The sequence below is a fragment of the Apteryx mantelli genome, chromosome Z, assembly GCF_036417845.1.
Source record: "Apteryx mantelli isolate bAptMan1 chromosome Z, bAptMan1.hap1, whole genome shotgun sequence".
Classification (NCBI taxonomy): Eukaryota; Metazoa; Chordata; class Aves; order Apterygiformes; family Apterygidae; genus Apteryx; species Apteryx mantelli.
The window spans coordinates 76,845,260-76,866,916 of record NC_090020.1 but is presented as its reverse complement, the minus strand read 5'-3'; the positions used below and the strand labels follow the sequence as shown (position 1 = coordinate 76,866,916).

The 21,657-nt window shown below is 51.2% G+C and overlaps 1 protein-coding gene across 3 annotated transcripts in view; it reads left to right on the top strand.

The window, feature by feature from the left end:
* CNTFR (ciliary neurotrophic factor receptor) overlaps positions 1 to 21,657 on the top strand; it is a 237,938-nt gene that overhangs the window by 51,076 nt on the left and 165,205 nt on the right. For 2 of the 3 annotated variants that reach the window (XM_067316141.1, XM_067316146.1), the window contains one exon: positions 3,119 to 3,229. The exons of the other annotated variant lie outside the window; for it this stretch is intronic. The gene's annotated coding sequence lies outside the window, so the exon portion shown is untranslated. The remainder of the gene's footprint in view (positions 1 to 3,118; positions 3,230 to 21,657) is intronic. 3 annotated transcript variants of the gene reach the window in all.

Below are 21,657 nucleotides of genomic sequence, written 5' to 3'. Positions count from 1 at the left end.
GAAACTATGCCAGCCTTTAACCATTTGGACTGAAACTTTGCATGTCTCTGCCTCCGGCTGAATTTTTTTGGAAAATTTTAGCGAAAAGGGTTTTAAGCCGCTCTCAGAATGTGGTTTGGGGGAGAAAAAGGCATTATTTTCTCTCCGGCTTGAAAAAACCTCTTGTGGTTGTTTTGCTGAAGAAAATCTGGTACCTTTGCGCTGTGAGACCGGGGTCTGATAGTTGTCAGCAACGTTTTCGGCCAGGTGTCGGGGATCTGCTTGCTGCTGACGCCACAAATCCACCTACCCCCGCGCCAAGCTGTGAGCCTCTGAAAAATGCTGCTGCGTGGGTGTATTATATATAGCGTGTGCGTTGAGGTGCCGGTCACAGTTCAAGTCTTCAAGAGCTGAATTGAGTTCTGCTCCCAGAGCAGGAACTGCACTCCTTTAAGCCCCTATGAGGACAAAAACCTCCTCTCCAGCTCTTGCAAGGCTTGGCTTGCCGCTGGGAAAACATGGGCCTTGGCGTGTTTTGCTGTTGACACAAGTAAAACTCATCAATCCCTGATTGAAGTATCCCTGATTTACGCTGTCACTGGGGAAAAAGATTTTTGGCAAATGCTCTGTGCTATTTTTTTTTTCCTTTTGCAAGAGGTGGCTCAGTAATCCATCAGCCTTTGCTGTAGTGTACAGATGCCCCATGCGGGCTGGAAGCTGCCAAGCCTTGTGGCAAGGGGTGTCCAGGTAGGGCCAGGTTAATCTCGGGGATGGGGAATCATGTGCCATCATGGCCCAGCAGCTCTGATATGGGAGCCAGCTTCTTCAGAGCTGCCTGTTGTCTTTTGGGGGCATTTGTGCATGTTCTCACATGCCTTCAAGGATCAGTGGTGCAGGGACATTTGGGTGCCAGTGGCTGTGCTATAGCAGATTCATACTTTGAACAGTCCCAGCGGGATCCTGGCTAAACGTCTCCTGTTTCCAATAGCTTCGTTTGGGTCCTGGCAGACCATAACCTCACTGCAAAGCAAGCTACAGCATGTGGTAGGTGCTGGTCTTCCGGATTTTGCAGGAATGGGACCTGTTTAAACAACTAGTGCTTTTGCATTACGACAGTTGCCAGTCCCTCATAACTCAGCTTGCTGCTCAGAAAATAGCCAAAACAATAGCCAACAAATAGCTCTGCGGTGAGCCTGCACCAGCTATGGTTGGGGTTGTCCCCTGTTTTTGGTGTAGTCCAGCCTGCACATCTCCCACCTGTGTGGCTGGGTTGTAGCTCTTGCTCTGAGCCAGGCTCTTCTGTGGGAGACCTGCTTTGGGCATGCTGAACACCTCCAAACCCTGAGCTTGACCCTGACTTGGAGTTTTTGCACAGGCTCTTGAAAGGCAGATCCAACTCCCATGGGAAAAGCTGGCCTCATGGACCCCATAGCGGGGTGGTTTGTCCTGTTGGGACAGGCTGAAGGGACATGGAGAGGTGGAAGGGGACATCGCTGCTCTTGGTATGAGCAGGTCTCCAGGGATGTGTCTCAGCTGAGACCTGAGGAGTTGGTCTGTTGTCCCCCACATAACGCCTCAGTCCTTCCTTGCCCCTGCGAGAGTTGCATCTTTACACCTTGACCAGAGGATGTCCCTGAAGGGTGCCTGGCGCTAAGGTCCCATCTCCACTGTTTCCCTGCCTGCAGGAGAGGGATCCCAGGCAGGAACAAACCAGCCTCACCGTTTGCTTCCAACCTGGCCTCGTCTGAGTTTCTATCTGCAATTTCCAGCCTTTTTAAGGAAAGTGCTGGCATTGCAGAAGGAGGAGGGGAGGCTGGGTGGGGAGGAGCCCCCTCTCTTCTTCCTTGATGGTTGCTTGTCAGCTCCGGGATGCCTGGTGGAGTGTTTCAAGGCATGGTGCGTTGCATGTGTTCAGCTTGGGGCAGCCGGAGTTAGATTTTTCAGTGGCTGACACCTGACAAGCGTGATAAATTGCATCACGCCATGCGCTGCCGGTGTGACAAACGGTCCGTTTCCCTCCTTTTAAGCTCTGGGAAAACTTTTTAATTATTTCCTGGCGCTTTGCAAATGAGGGCTTCTCAATCAGGTGCCCAGTGGAGTTTGCCTTGTTTATATTTTGTAAGTCTTTGGGGGGTGGGCTGGGGGCTTGCGGTTCTGCTTTGTTTAGCTTCTCCCCACGGCCTGGCCTGGGCTTTGGACGTGGTCCCACGGAGGGCACTGGCAGAGCTCGTTGGTTGGGCACTAATTAAAGAGCATTGTGCTCCAGGCTTGGAAGTCGCTGCTGGGAAAGTGTCTCCGCAGCAGCGACGCTGAGACTTTCCTCTAGCCCGTGGAGTTTGGCTCCTTCTCTCTGTTAATAATGCAGAGCCATGAGACTTTTTTCAAAGCGTTTAAAAAGTGCATGCACTTGTGAGGGAGCAACTCAAGCCACAAGAGCTAGGTAATGAGCACAGATCTTCTGATATGACCGATAATTTGTTTGTCTAACACAAAAAGCACATTTGCTGCTCTAGGCGAAGGCACTGATGGTTACAGTAATGCTTTGGGCTCCATTGCGCCTGGCTGCATGTCGGGTGCAGCACAAAGTCTCTCCAGTTTACAGTCCTCAGTGTCTGTGCTGCAAAGCCATACACACGCTCTTTCTTCCTCATGCTCCTGGGTCCAGCAGGGTTGGCCTCTGTGTATGATTTAAGAGATGTGTGAGGCTTTGCAGGATTAAAGCTTAATTGGTGCAAGACCTTGTGGGCAAACGCCTTGGTGCTGGGTTGACTTGTTGCTGTTACTACACTGTTTTGGCTAGGGAGTGTTGTTGTCTGCCTTTAAAGAGGTCAGAGATGACCTAAGCTGCTGTTTTCGTTTTGTCTTTTTCCCCTCTCCCCTTTCATGTTTCTAAATCAAAATAATTAAGTGAATACGTGCTTTGGGGCTGGACTGTGACACTCATGCAAGAGGGCTTTTCATGCAGACTAGCTGCATGTTGACACTAGTTACCCCCAGCTGTCAGGGCTGGAAAACAGAGATGATCCCCCTCCTTCAGTTTTTTTTTTTTTTTTTTTTTTAAATGAAGCAAATGAAGAGCTTCACCTGAAAACCTGACAGGTTGTTTTTTTCTTTTTCCTTTTTTTCTTTTTTGTTAAAGAAAGTTGCAGTTCTGAGCAGCAAGGGTCAATCGCTCACAAGCAGCAAGGAGAATCCCACAGAGTTTGATGAAAAATTGGGGACGCCCCAACGACTCTGGACTGGTGGAGAGGTAAGAGGTGGATTAAAATGCTTATTTGGTTTGTTCTTGGTCCGTGCGCTGTGCGCATCAGAGCTGAGAGCCCAGGCAGGTGGGATGTGCGTGCTGTGGGGTCCTTGAGCTCGCTGCGGTCAGCCTGGCCTCAGTCCCCAGCGCTGCCTAGCTGCGGTGGTGCTGCAGCAAATGCGTCTTTTGGCTAGGACAGGGTTTATTAATTAAAAGTGCAGCACTGCATGCATATGGCAAGACACTGCTCCTTGCTTTGGTGTCTCCGTTCCCCCAAGGAGGACACGGACTGCCCAATGTGTGAGCTTATCCCATTGGGAAGCGACTACCATGGTGGGGGGGTTGCCCCACTTCTGGGACTTGCTGCGTCCATGCTTTGTATGGGGCTGAGATGATGCAGCATCGCCTCTGGAGGTGTTTGGGGTCATCTTCTCTAGGACATGGGGACCCCGCTGGAGGTGCCGGTGAGCAGGGCTGCCCTGTCTGGGGATGCTGGCAGCTGCAGCCTTGCTGGGGTCTGGGGCAGCCGGTGCTCTGTGGTGCTGTGCTTGGAAAATGAAAATGATGAATTGAAACTTAACAAGTCCCTAAATGCCAGGCGAGGATGTCTGAAATGGAAATTGTCGCTGTTTGCCTAACGTTGCCTCCTACTTAGCTGGAATTGCATGGTTTTAATTGCATTGATCTTAGAAAAAACAACACTGTGAAGAGGGGAAACTGTTCACCAAAATGTCAGAAAGCATCATGAAATCCCAGCCTGTGCTGAGGGGGTCTCCTCCCTCCACAGCTCTGCTGTGCTCTCCCCCACCGCATGTTTCCCAGGGGCGTTTTGCAGCCCCGTTCATCCTGGAACGGCCAGGTCCTCGTCTTCTGAGGCACTGGCAAGGGCAGAAGTGGGCGCTGCAAAAGCTGCTCCGTATTTATTCCTGTGCCGATGCCACAGGAGCTTGGCCCTGCATGTGCCGGCTGCCTTGGAGGCTCCTTGAAGTTTTGAGCTGCTTCCCACTGCCTCGGTTTCCCAGCTGCCTGGCCGGTTCCTCTCCCATCCGTGATGCAGACCGGCCTGCTGGTACGATTCCTCATTCCTCCTCAAATAAAGAGCGGCTCTAGGCGGGTATGTCGCTAATAATACCAATTACCACTACACACTGGCTACAAGGTACACTGGCAGTAATGGGATCCGGGGGGATGAAATGAAAGCGATATAATAAGCTGAGATAAATTAGTGTTGTAAAATTAGCCATGGGTCTAGCCAGGGAGCTGACAAATGTGTCGCAGCTTCGTTACAAGCTCTGAGCTCTGCTGGATTGGATTTAGTGGCCCAGAGCAAAGCAGACGGGAGCAAGGGGAAAAAGAGTTTATTAGGGGTCTCCTTACACACATGCTAACGGTTAACGCTGCTTGTTTCTCTCCTTGGTTTTGCTGAATGATACGTCCCCTGGTGCTTGCTTGTACACGGCAGCGGAGGAGTAGAAGCTCAGCTCCGCTTGCGTGCTGTCGGAAAAGCCTGAGCCTGGCAGAAGGATGAACAGGGAGACGGGGCAGCAGCTCCACATGCATTTTGGATCCTTGAGAGGGCAGAAAGCTGGTCTCTGCCTCCCACCCTTGGTGCGGCTCAACCCACTTGCCCAAAGGCTGAGCTCCGTTTGGGGCAGGAGGGTTGCATGAGCCGGGCTGGCCAAAAGGGGGATTTGCCCCTAATATAGGGCATGCGACCCCTTTTCAGTCCAAAGGCACCTGTTATCCTGCCGAGCTGGGGCAGCAGGCGGAAGCAGGGAGAGGAGATGCTTTCTGTGCCATCGGAAATGGATGTGGCTGGTTCCCGCGGAATCAGCTTCCCAGGGGCTAATTAGACAGCGAGAGAGACGGGTTCAGCTGGAGGGGGGCACACGGTCCCCCCCGGTGAGCGATGAATGGCCAGCAAGAGCCTTTTACAGATTAGTAAATGTAGGCTAATTGCATGCTTAATGGCTGGCACGTTACAGAGGATCTGGGAAGGGGCAGCAGTGATTTAGGTCTGGCTTAATAAGGCATGGCATGTAGCTCATTTAAGGAAGGAAAAAAAGTACGCATGTGGGGGAACTCTGACCATGCTAAGCTGTGCTCTGCGGCAGGACTCGGGGAGGGAGCAAGGCTTGGTGGGCAGGGGGCTGGTGAGGGGTCTGCCACAGAAGCAAGCGGGGCACGAGATGCAGCTGTGACGCTCTCAGGGTGTACCAGCCCTGGGGCAAGCTGCCCTGACCCAGCTGAAGGGGCCATGAACCGCGGTGGGACGGAGGGAGCCTCTAGTGCTGACTTTGCTTTTGGAAAATTAGTAATGTGGGACCCCAGCAGGGAACAGGAGGAAAATGAGGTAGCGGGCAGAGTGCTAGTAGCAGCATAAATAGAAATGCAACTTCTTGGGTTCTTGTGCAGCAATGATATATCTTGTTTCTATTGACTTTTTTAAACCTCTAAAAAATGTTGTAGATTGATCTACAAATCTGCATAAAGCACCTATTTTTTTTTTAAATCTAAAGCAATTTTCTGCCTGCTCCTTGTGGTTGGCTCTGAAGAGATACATGTTCTCTTGTCCTCTTTGAGTCTGGCGTGCTGCCATGGTAGTAGGAAGTTTAGTAATACTCAAGTTGGATCGATTCAAGACCATTATCTGTGCTGCCTGGGACTCAGCAGAGGGGGAAAAATGCTCTCCCCAAATGCATCAAAGCCCTACTATAAGGACACATAGTTGAGCTCTATTTATAGATGGACAGATGTCTTGCCAAAGCTCTGCTGCTGTCACTTGGTTATGCAATTTTTTTGCATGTCTAGCAGTGTTTCCCTGAGTGGGAAGGGGAATCAGCTTTACCTTCTGCCTTAGGTGCGTTCACTCCAGATACAGCCCACAGCAGTACTGCTTCTGGGTGTCTCAGTTGCTCATGGGCTTTGCCCTTCCCCCAAAGTAGGGATCTATGTTAATAGATGGGAAGAATGAGGTGGATGAGGTGTATTGTAGGTGCTCAGGAAATCAGTGACCAAGGTCTGAACACTAATCTCTCATGCTGTTCTTGCATCCTTGTAGACACAGATCTTCACAAGAGTGCTGGTGGGAAGGGACCTTGGAGGTGTCTAGTTCAGAGCAGGAGTATCACCACCACTATATTGGGTTAGTCTGGCTGTTTAGCTGAATATGGACAACTCAAGGATGGATGTCCTCCACCTTTTGGGATACCTGGCCCTGGGCTGTGCCACCCTCCTGGGGAAGAGGTTTTCCTGCTGTTCACCCTAAACCTCCCAAGTGGCAACCTGTGGCCATAGTCATATTGCTTCTTGTAAGAGTTGGCTCTTTTAACTCCCCTTCGGATAGCTGTAGGCTGTAATTAGATCCCCCTTAGCCCCATCTTTGCTGAACCAGACATACTCAGCACCCTCTGCCTCTCCTCGCAGGACACGTGCCTCAGGACCCAGACTATTTTGGTTGTGCTCCCGTGGACCCTGTTTAGCTTGTCCACATCCTTCTTGAACTGAGTGCCTGTAGGTGGACATGGTAGCCTCATTAGCCGGTATTTGTTAGCCACACTTCTCCTAAACAGGATGTGGTCCACTTTATTTGTAGTGGAAGAGCACTGCTGTCTCCTGGTCAATACCCACAGTAACACCCAGGTCCTTTCCAGCAGCACTGCTGCTCTGCAATCGGCTCCCAGCCTAGACCAGTGCCTGGGGTTATTCCATCCCAGTGCTGAATTTGCACTTCTGTTGAGCCTCATGTTGGCCCAGTCCCAAAATTTCCCAAGGTGTTGCTGAATCAAAAGGGCTACAATGGGCCCAGCCCAGAACCTTTGGGCTTCCCTTATGGATTGATATGGGTGGGGATCTGAGTCTGAGCTGTTGCACCAGACCTGAAGGGAGAAAGTTTTATATTTATGCCTTTGCTGATGTTTTCAGTGTTGTGATAATACCCAGTGCAGTGTGCCCTGTAGTTGTGCCTCCCTACCCATCCAGGCATTTGAAGGAGCATCAGCCATGCAAACTGCTGTTTTGGAGCTGTCTGGTGTCAGGTCAGCACAGGTCTTGCAGTGTATGTTCATGCATATCTCCAGTGAGTGTGTGGGTTTTGAGGGGAAGGTGGAGAGGACACAATGAAATGACTTAGCAACAGTCAGCTTAAAGGAACACTCATGATCATTTGGTAAAGTTATCTTGGTGTCCTTCCTTATGTTGCTCTGTCCTGAGAGTCATGAATTTGCGGATGGGAGTAGGACAGAAGGGGAGGAGTTGCTTCATTCTGCCTAGTTTTGAGTGTCATTGCTAAAGAAAAATCTTCCTTGCTTATGATCCAGGGAAGCTCTGTCCTGAAGTGGCATTGCAGATGCAGACCTCTGGAGGTCCTCTAGTCCAGAGCCAACCTCTGAACAGGAGGTTGAGGTCATACATGGTCTCTCAGGGCTCTATCCATCTGGTCCTGAAAGCCTTTAAGGAGAGAGATGGCATGACCTCTCTGGGTCCCTGTTCCAGTGTTTGAGTGCCCTTGTGGGGAAGAAGCTGCTTCTTACGTGCAGTGGGAACCTCTCTTGTTTAAAACTTATTCCTGCTGAGAAGAGCCTGGCTCATTCTGCTCAGTAATTCTCTCCTCGACCATCTTGGTGGCCTCTGCTCAACTTGCTCTAGTTCATGAAATGTCTGTCTTGTATTAGGAACTCCAAAACTGGGAGCAGGGTCTAGATGTGGTCTAATGAGCGCCAAGTAAAGAGGGATGATCGCTTCCCTTAGCAGCTGGGCTGTCGTTCATGCAGCCCAAGATGCCTTTGGGCCCCCTCTGCTGCCAGGGCATGCTGCTGGCTCAGGTCCAGCTTGCTGTCTGCCAGCACCCACATTGGCATGTGGTGGGTGCCCATATGTCCTAGCCTTATCATGCCCTGGCAGTGGGTGGAGTATTTTGGGTTGTGTGGGGGTGTTTTTGTTTTGTTTTTTCTATTTTAAACATGTGTCCTCTTGATCATTTGCACAATAGTTGCATGGCTGCTTCTCCTGGGCTGAGGCTGCCAACCATTCCTGAGCCTACAGGAAGGGGAGACTTCTCCTCCGCGTGGTGCCTATCCTGTGTTCGCCTGCACTGTTTCTGCAGAACGACCCAAGCGTCCTTTGCTCTCCGCCTAGTTTTAGTCCGCCTCCAGGGAGCTGCTCACTGTTGCCAATATACTCCTTTGACGAGTGGGTGAGACAGGAAGCAAATACCTTTGTTACAAAACCACATATGGGCTTTCAACTGGCAATGACACTTTCCCAAGCTATCTGTCTAGTGAATGTGCTTGTTTATATTCATAGGCATGTTACTTAGCTGCTCAGGTGGGCCATGGATGTCAAGAAAGATGTCAATGTCAGGACAGGGCTTTAATGCAAAGCCTTTCTACTATTTGGTATGATGGATAGTGGATGAGACCCTAGCATGCCAAGGAAGCTCTGTGTGTGTGTGCGTGCAAGGAGCTGCCTGCTGGGGCTGGCACAGGAGCCAGAGCTCCCTGGGGAGAGGCAGCAGGAGTGATGGAGGGAGGTGACTTCTTAGGGCTGGCCCAGGATCAGCAGTGGCTCTGAACAGCTGGCTGTGCCAGCCTAACCAGAGCAGCCTCTGGCATGGCCCTGTCAAATCTGGTGGGCAGTTGTCCCTGCCCCATGGGTGCTGGAGAGGTAACGGGGTGTTATTGGGATAGGTAGCTTAGAAGTGGCTGGGGAGATGTCTGGGCTGAGATCCTTGGGGAGAGCATGAGTGTTTTTCTACTCCAGAGCTGCAGTGTGATCGAGATGATCATTTGGGAAATGAGAGCTCTCTAATGGAGGCAAGCAGTGTTTTCCAATTAAAAGAAATAACTGTTTCAAGAGGGGCAGTGTGGGTCCCCTTGCATGGGCATCCCTCTTGCGATGAGAGCAGTGAGAGGGAAAGTGGGAAGGGCAGCAGCAAGGCTGTTTATCAGGAAGGGAGACTGCAGCGTTGATGGCACATCTTGGCAGCCTCTTTATTTTATTATTTTTTTCCCTCTAGGGTGAGCCTCTTTTTCTAATTGCTGAATGGCTGTAGGAAGCCTCCACCGAGGCCCCGCTACTCCAATGCAATTTAAGGCACATGCCTGCCACTCGGCATCCGTTACAGCCCCTAACAAGGATGGTTCGATGCTGCTCTTCAGTAAGATCACATATTGCTCGCTCTTCTCTCTTCCCCTTGCCCTAAATTGTTGCACTTGCATTAAAAAAAAGAGGGCCACACATGTGGGGACTGCACAATTTATGGATCAGAGATTTATGTGCTGCTGGGATGCTGTATTTTTTCCCCCACAGTGACACTTTATTGCCACAAATTACCAAACGGGCAAGGTTATGCAAGTGACAGCAGGCAGAGCTGTAAAGGACAGGAACGAACAGCAGCAGGAAAAGTACCCAGAGGAGAGGGGGAGGTCGGGCAGGAGGCAGAAATAAAGCAAGGAGGGGGGGCAGGCTGTGCGTCAGAAACCCGCTTGCGTCGCAGCGAGCTGTGTGGGTGAAGCCTGGGAAATGGGTGGGAGCTGCGCTGATCTCCGCTGCACGTGTGCCCGTGTTTCCAGCGTGGTTGGGGAGCAGCCGCGTAGCAAAGGCAAGGTGGCTGGTGGTCCGGCCTCCATCTGCCCTTAGTGCTGTGAACATTAGGTTTTCCTCCAGACTCGCTTGCATGCCTCTGCAGGTTGAGTTTTTCTGGTGGAATTAAAAACTCTTTTTTTTCCATTGCTGAGGACTTTTTCCCCTTGGGGTGTCGTGGCAGCATCAGCAGGGAGAAGCCCTCTGTCAAGGGAAGAAGATGCAGGGGCAAGCGGGCTCCTTCAAGTGAGATTGCATTTTCCTTCTCGGTGCCCTTCATCCCTAGTTACTACTTAAACCGCAGTAAGGGCGCTTCAGGGTCCCTGCGCTTGGCTTGGCGCAAGCAAATAGCAAAGACCTCAAGCGACCCATGTCCTGTAGAGCAAACTGACCCAGCCCCCGCTGAGATGGGAACCAAACCTCAAGCACACAGAGTTGAAGGATGTTTGTTTTGACAAACCTCTCTTCCGCCCGAGGCTGCTTATCGCGGATGAAGCATCAGCAGTGCTGAAGTCGTAGCCCCTCTGGGCAAATCTCAGGAGCACCAGCAATCCCAGGAGAAAGTTTTGCAGCCTGTTTGCTCGGTGGAGGTTTTTAGTGCTCTGCCTGCGTGCTGGAGGGCTGGCCGTGCCATCTCCTGGCTGTGTGCAAACAGTGGGCTTCGGTGTGATTTGGAGGCACAAGGCTAGTAGCATTGATTATTTTTCATTTATTTATTTTTTCCTGTGCAGTTGACAGAGGGAAGGAGGTGCGGTGGGGGGTGGCATTCAAACTGCTAACATGAGATGCTCTGCCTTGCAAATAGCTGCTGTATTTGCACGCGTCATGGCAGGGAGTAGAGGGGGGACATGCCCTGATTTGCCCTTTAGTGGGACAGGGTGGTCACTTATGCCTATCTATATTGATACTTTACTGTACGGTGGGGTTGGGGGGAAAGCTGGGGGACAAGCATTGGCCTTTGGCTGGGTGGGCGTCTGTTCTGCAGCTGAGCGTCTGCGGCGGTCTTCCTGCGGCATACGTTGGCTTCGGTTGAGTGGCTCCGTCGGCGCCCACTCGCCCCAGTTGGATCAGCTTAACTTCAAACGAATGCAAAAGCTGAAAGGCTCGAGATGGGTGAGGTATTGGGGATGCCACTCAAAGCTGTCGGAAAGCCGTCACTCCATTGTTCTGGCAACAAAACGCTCCGGGAGGAGCGGAGAAATGCAGAGGTTCCAGAGCTACAGACAAAATTGCATTTAACTAGCAGGAAAACATACTGCAGCCTTGGGGCTTGCTGCACCAGCCTGATGGAGAGCAAGCAGTTGTGTGCCGGCCTTGCAGATGGGGCCAGGGTAGCAGAGAAAGACGAGGCAGGGACGGGTTCATGGTGTCCTTGCACCTTGGCATAAGGCAGTTTTGCTTGTATATTCCTGTGCTAGTGAAAGATAATTTCCTCTGAATCTCAATGCCGTAAGTCAGGTATTTAATCTTGCTTGAAGGGAGCATCTCTAACATACACAGGCCATCATAAACAATAGTAAGCAATCGATAGGCTAAATCCTGAGGTCTCTTAGCCAGGCTTTGGCAGAATAAAGGTTGACAAAGTGCTGAGTAGTTGCCCGAGACTTCAGCCCCGCACTGAGGGTGGGAGGAGTGATTGACTGATTTATTGATGATGCATTTCACTATGAATCTGGTCTGTCTGTTACTCAGGAGTAGTCATTTGGGCATAAATCTTGCCTGGGCTGCTGTGAGCATATAGCCCATCTCTGCTTTATGAGAAACTAAAATTTTCAGATGAATGGCTTATCTGGTCTTAAAAAAAAAAAAAAAAAAGTTTTGGATCGATGGGAATAACTTGTGTTTTGTGTTGTTTGGCAAATAGCCTCAGCTGAGCAAAGTGAAAATCCACTTGTGAAAAAGAACAAGCACTCGCTTTAGACACAACATTTAGCTCTCATTTGAAGCCGGCGTTAGGTTTTCTTCCCAAATCAAAAAAGCCAGACGAGTTTCAGAACATCCCTCTGCGAGCCCTTCTCCTCGCCCTCTGCGTCTGGCTTCTGCAGTGAAGTGGAGAAACGTGGTGCTTCTTAAGCGCTGACCTGGCTCTGTGTGAACTCTTATTTAATTTATTTTTAGTTCGCCCAGCGGTATGAAGGCTCAGCCGCTCGCCGAGTTTTGTTCGGCACCGTTCAGCTGGGGGCTGGGCTGTGTAACCCTGAGAAGGGGGCAGCTCTCGCGCTGTTGGGTTTGCTTGCTGGCCGGTCAGATGACCGTCTCCAGACGGGGTTCCTGCCTTGCTGGACCCCTGAAACGCTTTGGGGGGAGTGTAGTAGCCAAAGACAACATCTTCCCTGTGTGAGTTTAGGAAGCGTTAGGTGTTTTTGCAACTAAAGAGCAGGGAAGCCTGTTGGATGTGCTCCCCTGAGTGGCCTTAGCCTGAAACCCCAGCAGCTGGGCACAGCTGTGCCCACGTTCTTGAATCACAGTCTCTTCTCCTCCCGTAAACTGAACAGCTTCTTACTAACTCGGAGGGGGGAAAAAACAAACTATCCTCCCTACCACCTCCACAGCTAGGGGTTTTTTTGTTTTGTCGTTGTCCCCCCCCGTTGATGCTGATTCCTCTTCCTTTGCTTTGCTGTCTGGCTGCTGCTCGCTGCCTCTGCCCCAGCTCCCAGAGGCTGTGTTTGCTGTTCCAACGCTTGGATACGCCAGCGGCAGGTGCCATAGGAAATTGCTCAGACAGATTTGTGCGCATGTATGTGCCTCTCTAAGTATTTCCCATTAATTAATGGGCACTGGAGTCTGTCGTCTGTAACGAGCGCTCACTGGCAGGTGATAAATTGCTTGGATGAAGAGATGGCAGTGAGAGCTGGGCAAGCTGCTACTGTTGGGGCTGGATTTGGTGGGGGGAGATCCGTCAATACGCTGGATGAGAAGAGGTGTGGAGAAAAGCTGAACAGCTGAGTGAAAGATCCCGGCGGTATCCTGCCCGCTCGTGGCAGAGGAGCTGTCACTGCATGCTCCGACAGGCTAAAAGACAGGAATCCTGACATGTACCCAGTGATTACGAAGCAAACGCCAGCCTGCTTCCAAGCAGCCCTTCGCCGTGGGGAGAAGTGGGATCTGGCTTGCGCTGTGGCAATCTTCCCTTCCTGTGGAGATGCTGCCTGGAGCCTGGGCTGTCACACGGAGACCTTGCTGAGGGAAAGCTGTGCTGGCACCAAATCGTGGCCTCCAGGGTAGCAGGAGCAGGCTGAGAGGTGATGCTGGCACTACAGGAAAGGCAAATGTTTCTGAATGTCTCATCCAGTTTGGGGGAGAGCTTCTTCCTCACCCCAAATCTGGTGATAATAGCTCATCTGTCTGTGAGATGAGGGAGCTGAGTCTTTCTAGAATGTGGTTTTCTCTCTTCTGAGTCTTGCTCCATCCCCAGTGGAGATAATCCCTACTGCTTCTTAAGGGAGGAGAAATTTGGAATACATCATGCAAATTGTGCACTGTCAATCAGTCTTAATTTGGGCTGGCACTCTTAAACTGAGGTTTGATCACAAGTTGTATTCAGCAGGACTTCAGCAGAGGTCCTGCTTGGAGCTATTGGAAAGGACAGCACGGGTGCCGGGTGTCCTGCAAGCACCCTGCAGGATCATTCCTGTCCTTGGGACCTGTGGCTGTTATCACGATGCAGGGGGAGTAATCTGTGTTTGCTGGGGAGAACTGAATTATCTGCTTCCCCAAGTGGGGAAAATAATAATAATAATATAAAAGTGCCTTCCACTAGGTCATGAGCCATTACCTCGAGGGGCCCTTCATCAGCTGATGAATTCTACTTAATAAAATAAATACTGAGAGAAAATGTAATTGGATTTCATTTATTACCCAGTTCTGCCTAGCAGCCCCAGATTATACAAAAGCAATTAGAGAAAGCTCTCCATTAATAGCTATCTTCAAGCCGCCCAATGGGCTCATTCCATCAAACCTTCTGGCTCGTGTAATTTCCTTTCTTGGAGCCTGCTCCTGGCTGGGGGAGGGATGCGGGGCACACAGCGCCATTGCCAGCGGCCCGTAAACAAAAGCAGCCCTGTCTCGAAGGCTCGTGGAGGCAGCATCTTCCCGAGAGTGCCGTTCGGCTGAAGGCTCTCCTGATTTGGAGGGAAACGCCAGAGCCACCTGGGCAGCTCTGTGCCAGCCTGCGTCGTGGCAGCGCTTTCTTGGGGCTGGGAGGCTCCCTTGTCCACTCTGACGGAGAGCCGATCTCCCCTTCCGTCCTTGGGCACCGCTTCGGAGATCCCAGTTCAGCCACGGGGCAAATCTGTCCGTCTTGGCTGGCACCAGGTATGCAAAGCCCTGTGGGGGAATGAGGAGTCCTGCTGCCCCTTGGGATGCAGCTGCCCGTCTCTGGGGCTGGTCTCTCCCCTGAAGCCAGTGGTTCGTATGGCAGCGCCCATCTCTGTCAGTCTGCAGAGGAGAACGATTTTTCCCTCCTTGCTTTTCTCTGGGAATGCAACCGGGGAAGTGCTGAGCAGCGACTGGGGGCCGGGGGCAGCTTCCCAGGCTAAGGCAGGGGAGAACGGCTCATATCATCTCCCCAAAGGTCCTCTTGGCAACGCAGGGAAGTATCTGTTTGAAGCCTGTCATGCTGCAAGGACAGATGTCTGGCACTTGTGTTGCTGTTGTTGCCGAGGACAATGTGTAGGTTAATCTGTAGTGAAGGCTCATCCCAGTGTCTCAGCTCCTCATCCATGCTTACAAGGATGGGTGAGAAAAGGCAGTTATCATGGAAATGGCTTGCATGGGAGAGATGCTGATGGATCTGGGTGCACAGTAATTGAGCCTGGTGTACTGCCCGGGGGTGGGAGTGGAAGGGGATGTGGTGGGTGTGTGCACTGACTAGATCAGGTTTGGCAGAGTTGTTTTCTTTGTAAGCTCAGGGCAATGAGGATGGTCCAAGGCCAAAGTCAACAGTGCTGTCTCTCACTTCTGAGAGCGAAGAGGGGTCAAGGGCTTTGCTTGGCCTTGCTTGGGCTGCTGACTTTTCTTTGCGTTCTTCCTGACTTGTGTGGTGTTCGCAAAGCCAGGCTCTGCCCCTTCCTGGGAAAGCGAAGGGCCACCTTTCTTCTCCTTTCCTGTGTCAACACAGTGTGCTTCCAACCTGGAGAGAGGCTGCTCTAGCCATGCTACCTTGCTTTGGGTCCCTCTCATTTTGGAGGGGTGGGGGGTCTCTTGGCAGGGCTGGGCCCGGACCCTGGGTGGAGAGAAGGGATTTTGAATCCAGCTGCCTGCGGGGCAGAGATGGGAGGAGAGGCCTTGTGGCTGGGGAGCTGCAGGAGGCACTGGGCTCTTGCCTTGGTGGGCAACGTTGCCTTTGCATCCTGCTTGTCGTCACCCCAGGAGAAGCGAGCGCTGTTTTTTCCATTCAGATGATTGAATCTGCACAAGTTGATGTTTTGATCAAATCCGAGCGGCTCGGCAGGGCTGCTGCCAGCTCCCATCTGCGTGTGGGTACCTGCACTTGGTTCTGGCATCCTTGATCTTCTTTCTGTAGTGGATGCCATCTCTCCCTCATTGCCTGTTACTGCCACCTCTCTTTTGCAATTCCTGACTCACTTTTTTTTTTTTTTTCTCTTTCCCCCTCCTTGCTTTCGCCCTCTCTGTTGGCCCCTGCACCCTGGAGCAGGGCGCAGAGGAGGGAGCATCATGCGGAGCAGAGTGCAGATGCTGCACAGGATGCTCCCGGCTACAGAAGAGCCTACGTTTAGAATCAGACAAGAAACAACATAAGGCGTAATGCAACCAGAAAGGCACAGGCATATGGAGAGGGGTGGCAAGAACACGTGACTATCTTCAGTGTGAGGCTCGCGGCTGTGACCCAGCTCCTTTATTGGCAACAGGGCCAAGGGAGCAGTCACCAAGTGGAGACCTGCCTGAAGTGTTTTGTTTGCCAGAGGCAGATCTGTTCCCGCTGGGTTGCTGAGCAGAGAGACGTGGAAAGGGCTTTCCGAGGGAAAGCAAGCAGGGGAAGGTGATGGGTTGAAGGATCTAGAAGGGATGAAGATGCTCTTATTGATGCACACCTGGGAAGTGCTGTGACAATACAAGCTGTCTGTTCATGCTGGGTACTCAGGAGAAAGTAGTGAAGGGGATGCTTGTGAGAGCACAAGAGGGGATGTGATTGAGGCTGATATAACTAGGGAGGCAGGGGATTTATCTTGGCTGCTGAGATGCAAGGTGGTATGGGGCCATCTGGCTCAGAGGAGGGAAAGGTGGAGTGCAAAATGGTGAGATGCAGATGCTGCTGGTCTGAGAAGTGGGCTGAGGTGGAAAATAAGGTGGGGACCTTTTTAGCAGTAAGTAAAGGAGGTAGAAAAGTCAGACATGAGGTGTTGGTCTGGAGACCCATGGGAGGACATGGCTGGACACATCTTTCGGCTCCCTCTTTACCTTGGTGCCACTTGACTACTTTTCCTCTCCCAGTGAAGTTGTTCCTAAAGTAGCAGTTTGCTTAAATTGTGGCAAGTCTTCTCCATCTGCTCCCAATGCAGCACTACCCAGAGAGCTGGATGTGGACCCCTCCCTGAGGATGCGCTCTCAATCTTTCCAAAAGGAACAGCTTTTCTTTGGCCTGACAGGGTGGAGGGTGTGTGGGGTAATGCCATGGATCAGCTCTGAGACAGCAGGACGATCTGTGAAAGACGTAAAGCCATCCTCCAGGGAAGAAAGAAGACCTTCTCAAAACAGTTTTTTTCAAGCCAGACAAACACAATGACCACGTGAAACCTGCCTTTCTTGTTTCACTCTTTATTTTTCACAGAGGATTTTTATTTATACCCCTTTAACATCTGTGCCATTAAAGCAGCCTTATTAGGATACTGCCCTTCACCAAAGAACTCTGCTCTCGAAAAAGAGCATTAAAGATTCAACAAATAGCTGAGAATTGGGATTGATCCTAACCTCCCATAAATGGGAGTACCTTCCCCCATTAATCAGCCTTGGTTTTCACTTACAGGATGATGGCCTCAGTGCTACACTTCTTCAGGACTAAAAGCATGTTAAATATTTATCACAGCTGAGTATTCACTTCCCCTTCTATTGCCAGCCGAGAGCCACTGCCTAAGCTTGCGTCTGCTTGACAGGTTGCGTAGGGAGGTGGCATGCCATTAGGAAAGCTCTTGTGCCAGCGTGCCCCAGTCATCTGCTGTGCTAAGCATGGAGAGATGGTGGCATCTCTCATCTCGAAGCATGGTCAGCACGGGCCTCTATTATAAAGTCTCTCCAAGTGCATTTGTGCTACTGAATTAAACATGCCCAGGTTTGCTCTCTGGCAGAGGCTGGTGGTGTAGAGCAGTCTGTATCCATGCTCTTCCATGCCTCTTTTAGCCTCCAAAATAGGATAATTGCAGCTAAACTGCCTTTTGGGGGCTGACCCTGATCTGTGCTGTTGGCCTCCCCATGCCTGGGCAGTGCCCCCCACCAGGCACTGCGCTAACAGTTCGAAGTGTAGATATTTGTATTACAGCACCTGGAAACATTCCTTAGTGCAGCTTTGCTCGTGACTGTACGTATGGTGCCGGTGTCATCTTCCTGCTCTGAAAGGCTGCAGGCAGTACTGTCCGTTTTGCTGGGTTTTGCAGAGGAAGCTTTCATTGCCTTGCAAAGCTTGAAGCGACGGCAGGGTTTTTAGTGGTCTGGTTGTTCTAACCATATGCAAGTATGTCCTTGATAATCGTGCCAGGTGTGCCATAGCGTTTCAGAGAACAGCTGTATGAGGAGCTCCTCTGAAAGCTCTGTTTTCTCTTTGCTCTCTGGGCTTGACTGCGTGCATCCCTCAAATGCAGGTCTGACTCCAGGAGTCACTAAAGCGGCTCTGAGGCTGAAAACCTCCCAACTTGGAAAAGGCATGTGCTGCCTGACACTGGTGCCCTTGAGCACTCTTGTGAGCAAGCCCCAAGGCCTCCCGAGCTGCAGTCATGATGCCGCTGTGCTCAGTCTAGCTGGAAAGGAAGAGCTCCCCACGACGGGAGGGAGTTTGGCTTTTGCGCCAGGCTGTGGCCAGCTCCGAGCAGGCTCAGACTGGCCAAATCCAGCAGCTGAAGTAGAGTTGTTGTTGCTGGATTAGTGCTTTTCCTTAATGCGTTGCCATTGCCATGATGCATCTCCCCTGCCTTCAGCTCCCCCACCCCCAGTGTGAGTTACTGACGCGCAGCCTCGTTACAGCCATTTACACATACAGACACGCAGTGTGTTTCATTATCCATGTATCAAACTTGTTTTGTTGCTGTCACACACCAGGAAAGTTAAACACGTCTGATCAAAGGCATGTAAACACAGCTTCAAAACAAATGCCCTCGAGTTCTGCCAAAAGCACAGAGCTGTCTATGAGCAAACCCCGTCCAAAGCCCCATCTTGTCTTCCCGCGTGCGCGGCCCTTGCTCCCTGCTCCAAGCCGGGCCGTGTGATTTCAAAGCGCAGGGAGCACGCACCGCCTCGTGGGCTTGCAGAGGGGAGTGACTGCCCTTCTCCCGGCGGCACGGATGCAAGAGCCACCGGCTTTCCCCAAAGTGAGTCCAGCCCCGGCCGAGGGCTGGTGCTGTGAGGGGCACTTGGGGAGGAGGAGCGCGGAGCATCCGCGATGGGTTGGGAGAGTAAAACCTGCTGCGCTTCTGCATGTGCTTGAGTGAGATGGCAAAACCCAATAGGGTTTTGGGCGTCTCCAGCTGGTTGAGGGAGAGAAAACATGATGCAAGCTGGCTGGATACTTCAGTGAATAAAGGTGCTGCATTCACATCGCTGTGGAGGAACGCTGGACATGCTTTTTCCAGGTCTCCTGCATGGCTTCTGCTGAAAACATGGGGTGGAGGCGGCACATTGGCTTGATCTTCATGTGGCGGGGCCTTTGGCAGTTGTCTGCTCCATCTTACAGCGGCTGCTTGCGATCCCAGGGGATTGCTCTGTGGTTGGGGATCGGCCAAAAGCGGAGGTATCCGGCCGTGCGTGAGCGGGGTGAGAAAGGTTGGGCAGAGGAACTAGGGATGGTCCCAGACCTGAAGCTGCTTCTGCTCTGCCCAATTTCCACTCCCCGAGCTGGCAGAGAAGGGTTAATTTTCAGGTTTGCACTCCTGGCTCAGCATCCCTGGTATCGTAAGATCTCTCTGGAAATTGTGAGGTTGCTAAAAGGTGGGGAAAAGGGGGGTTATGTGATATCAGCTTTTATGGTTGTGGAGATGTCAAATTTTTTTGCTGTCTGCCTCTGTGAGGGCTAGATATGTGCCTCAAATGGGGGTGGAAATTCTTGCATTTTCACCGCCTCTAAAGGAAGGTGCTTTCAGAAAACATTAGGTCCCCTGAAATTTGCCAAAAAACTCTTCACCGCTTGGCTACAGGCACGAACAGAGAAGAGTTTGGGAATTCATGAGCTTGTGAACTGACCCAGACTCTGAAAACGAGTTGCCCACAGTCTCTGCCAAATGCCTTTGAATAATGGTCACATCAGAACCAGACAGGGTTGCAAATGGTGAGTTATTAGCGACCAGTGTGCGTGCCAAATGGCGCTGCGTCTGCGTGCACGCGGCGGTGAGCAGCGCTGCTGTATGCAACACTTGGTCCCGGGGGAGAGCGTTACTTTTTCCCCCTCTTGTCGGGTAAAATAGCCAGGTGGCCAAGTTGCTGGCACGTAAAATGATCAAATGCATCTCCTTCAAAGCACCTAATTGTGCTAACGGGGAAGATAAAACGCAATCATCTTCCGAGTTGCTGCTGGACAATCCCGGGCCGGCTGCGAAATTCCCTGCAGGCAGTGGGGACATGGTCAGAGGTTAACAGTGGTGTCAGCCTTCATAAATCATCCCTAATGAGACTGGGAAAAACATTGTTTTGGAGCCTCTGCTGCACAGCTACGCTAAATTGTCTTTCCTTTGCTATGGACTTCTTTCCTGTTTGGCTTTCTAGGGTTATTTGGGTGGAACTTTTACGTTGCTGAAGGTGTTGGAAGCTTTCCCTCTGCGCTGGGTGGAGAGGGGCCTGGGGCTCTGCCCCTCTGTGTCCTTGACTGCTGGTGAGCACTGGCTGATCTATGGCAAACTAAATAACTCTTCCCCCATTTTTTGTCCCCGGGGAAGTAGCACGTGCCTCCCTGGGGTGTCAGAAACTGCAGGCTGTAAGGTATTGCCCTGGGCTGGGTGCAGAGCATTGCTTGTCCAGGATGGACCCAAAATGAGAAGATGACCCCCAAAATGGGAAGAGGTGCCCAAGGTGGAAAGAAGGGACTGAAGGGAGGTCAGCGAGCAAAAACCACCCCAAGCCGTGCATCTGCCACTGGCGGTGGTGGGCTATGCCGTGCGGTGTGTGGTCTCCATGGAAAGCCAACAGCGATGACCCGGGACACCGTGGGAGGAGTAAATGCGCGTACAGTGAATATTCCTTACAACATATTATTTATAAAGCAGTGCAACAGCCCTGGAAGTGTTGGGACTCTCAGAAAAGCTAAAGGAATGTACTAATTAAGGAACACAATGGGAATGTAAATTTGGAAAGCTCCCCAGGGTGAAGCAGCCCTGGGGGGGAGCTAATTTGCCAGTCCCCACTCCTCCCCTGCAAGCTGGCTGAGACACTGGAGCAATTAAGGAGGAATTTGAGTGTTAAATATAATCTGGAATTGTGTTTTCGGGTTTTTTTAGTAATTGGTTTATTTTTCTCTGGGGTAACTGCGCTTCCAATTTTGTAATCGGGACTTTAACTCTCTGCTCTGCTAGAACAGAGATGTGTCACTTTTTTTTTTGGAGCTTGCAAACAGATTCAGGTGGCTCCACCACACCCGAGGAGATGCGTTGCCTCCCTGGAAGTGGCAAGGCCAAAGTGCTCCCACCGACAGCGCTTTGGGATCTTTGCAGCCCAAGACCAGCTGGGGAGTCCCAGGAGCTGGGAAGGCCACCGGAGTGCCAGGGCTGGTTTGGGGAATGGTGTCACCAAACCAGAATGCGGAAGCAGATATGACACCAGGACAGTGTTATCAAGGGCCATTCTGCTAAGATGCAGCCCAGTAAAGAAAAAAATGGTTAGCACAGTCATCTCCCAAAGCTAATCCTAAAAATTATATACATATAAATATATTTTTATACATCCTTTTCTATGTTGGCTGCTCACTGTTTTGTGCTATTGTGACTCATCCTACCCTGTTCAGGACACGTATGGAATTGGTATCATGTGGACTGTGGCTAGCAGGGTTGCCTAGGGTAGTGGCTGCTATGTATTTGTGTTTTTCTATAAACTGTAAACTTTTTTTGTACAGCCCTGAGTGAGAAGACAGACTAGGAGGCTCTGTTATGGATGGGAGTTGAAATAAAGATGCGCTCGGGTTATGGTGGTTGGTGCATGATGACTATCTGTTAACGTGGTGCTTGGCATTGGGGTTGCGGGTGAACCGTGTCCTTGTGGCTGGCTCTGCAAAGAGAGTTTGTGTTCTTGGGTTTCAGGTTTTGGGGGGTTTGTATCATTTTGAGCTGACCTTTTAATGCTTTTTGAATTGGAAGGTGTCTTCAAAGCTTACAAAATGGCTCGGAGAAGTTAGCGGGACTGCTGTTGGGTTTCATATGATAGTTTGATTTCTGGACTTTTCTAAGATGGTCCTCCTAGTGGCAAGCAGCAGATAAGTTTGCAGGGTGCTCCTCTCTCTTTGTGAATAAGCTTACAAATCTGCGGTCTTTTTCAGCATCAGTTGCTGGAAATTTTCAGATGCTGCTAATGCCTGAAAAATGCCTGGGGGAAAAAAAGGGTGCCCAAGCTGAGATATGAAAATATGGTATAGGTACTCATATATGAGTGCACTCAGAGCCTAGTGCTCCCAGCATTTCGTGTTGCTCTGGGCTCACGGGTGCTGT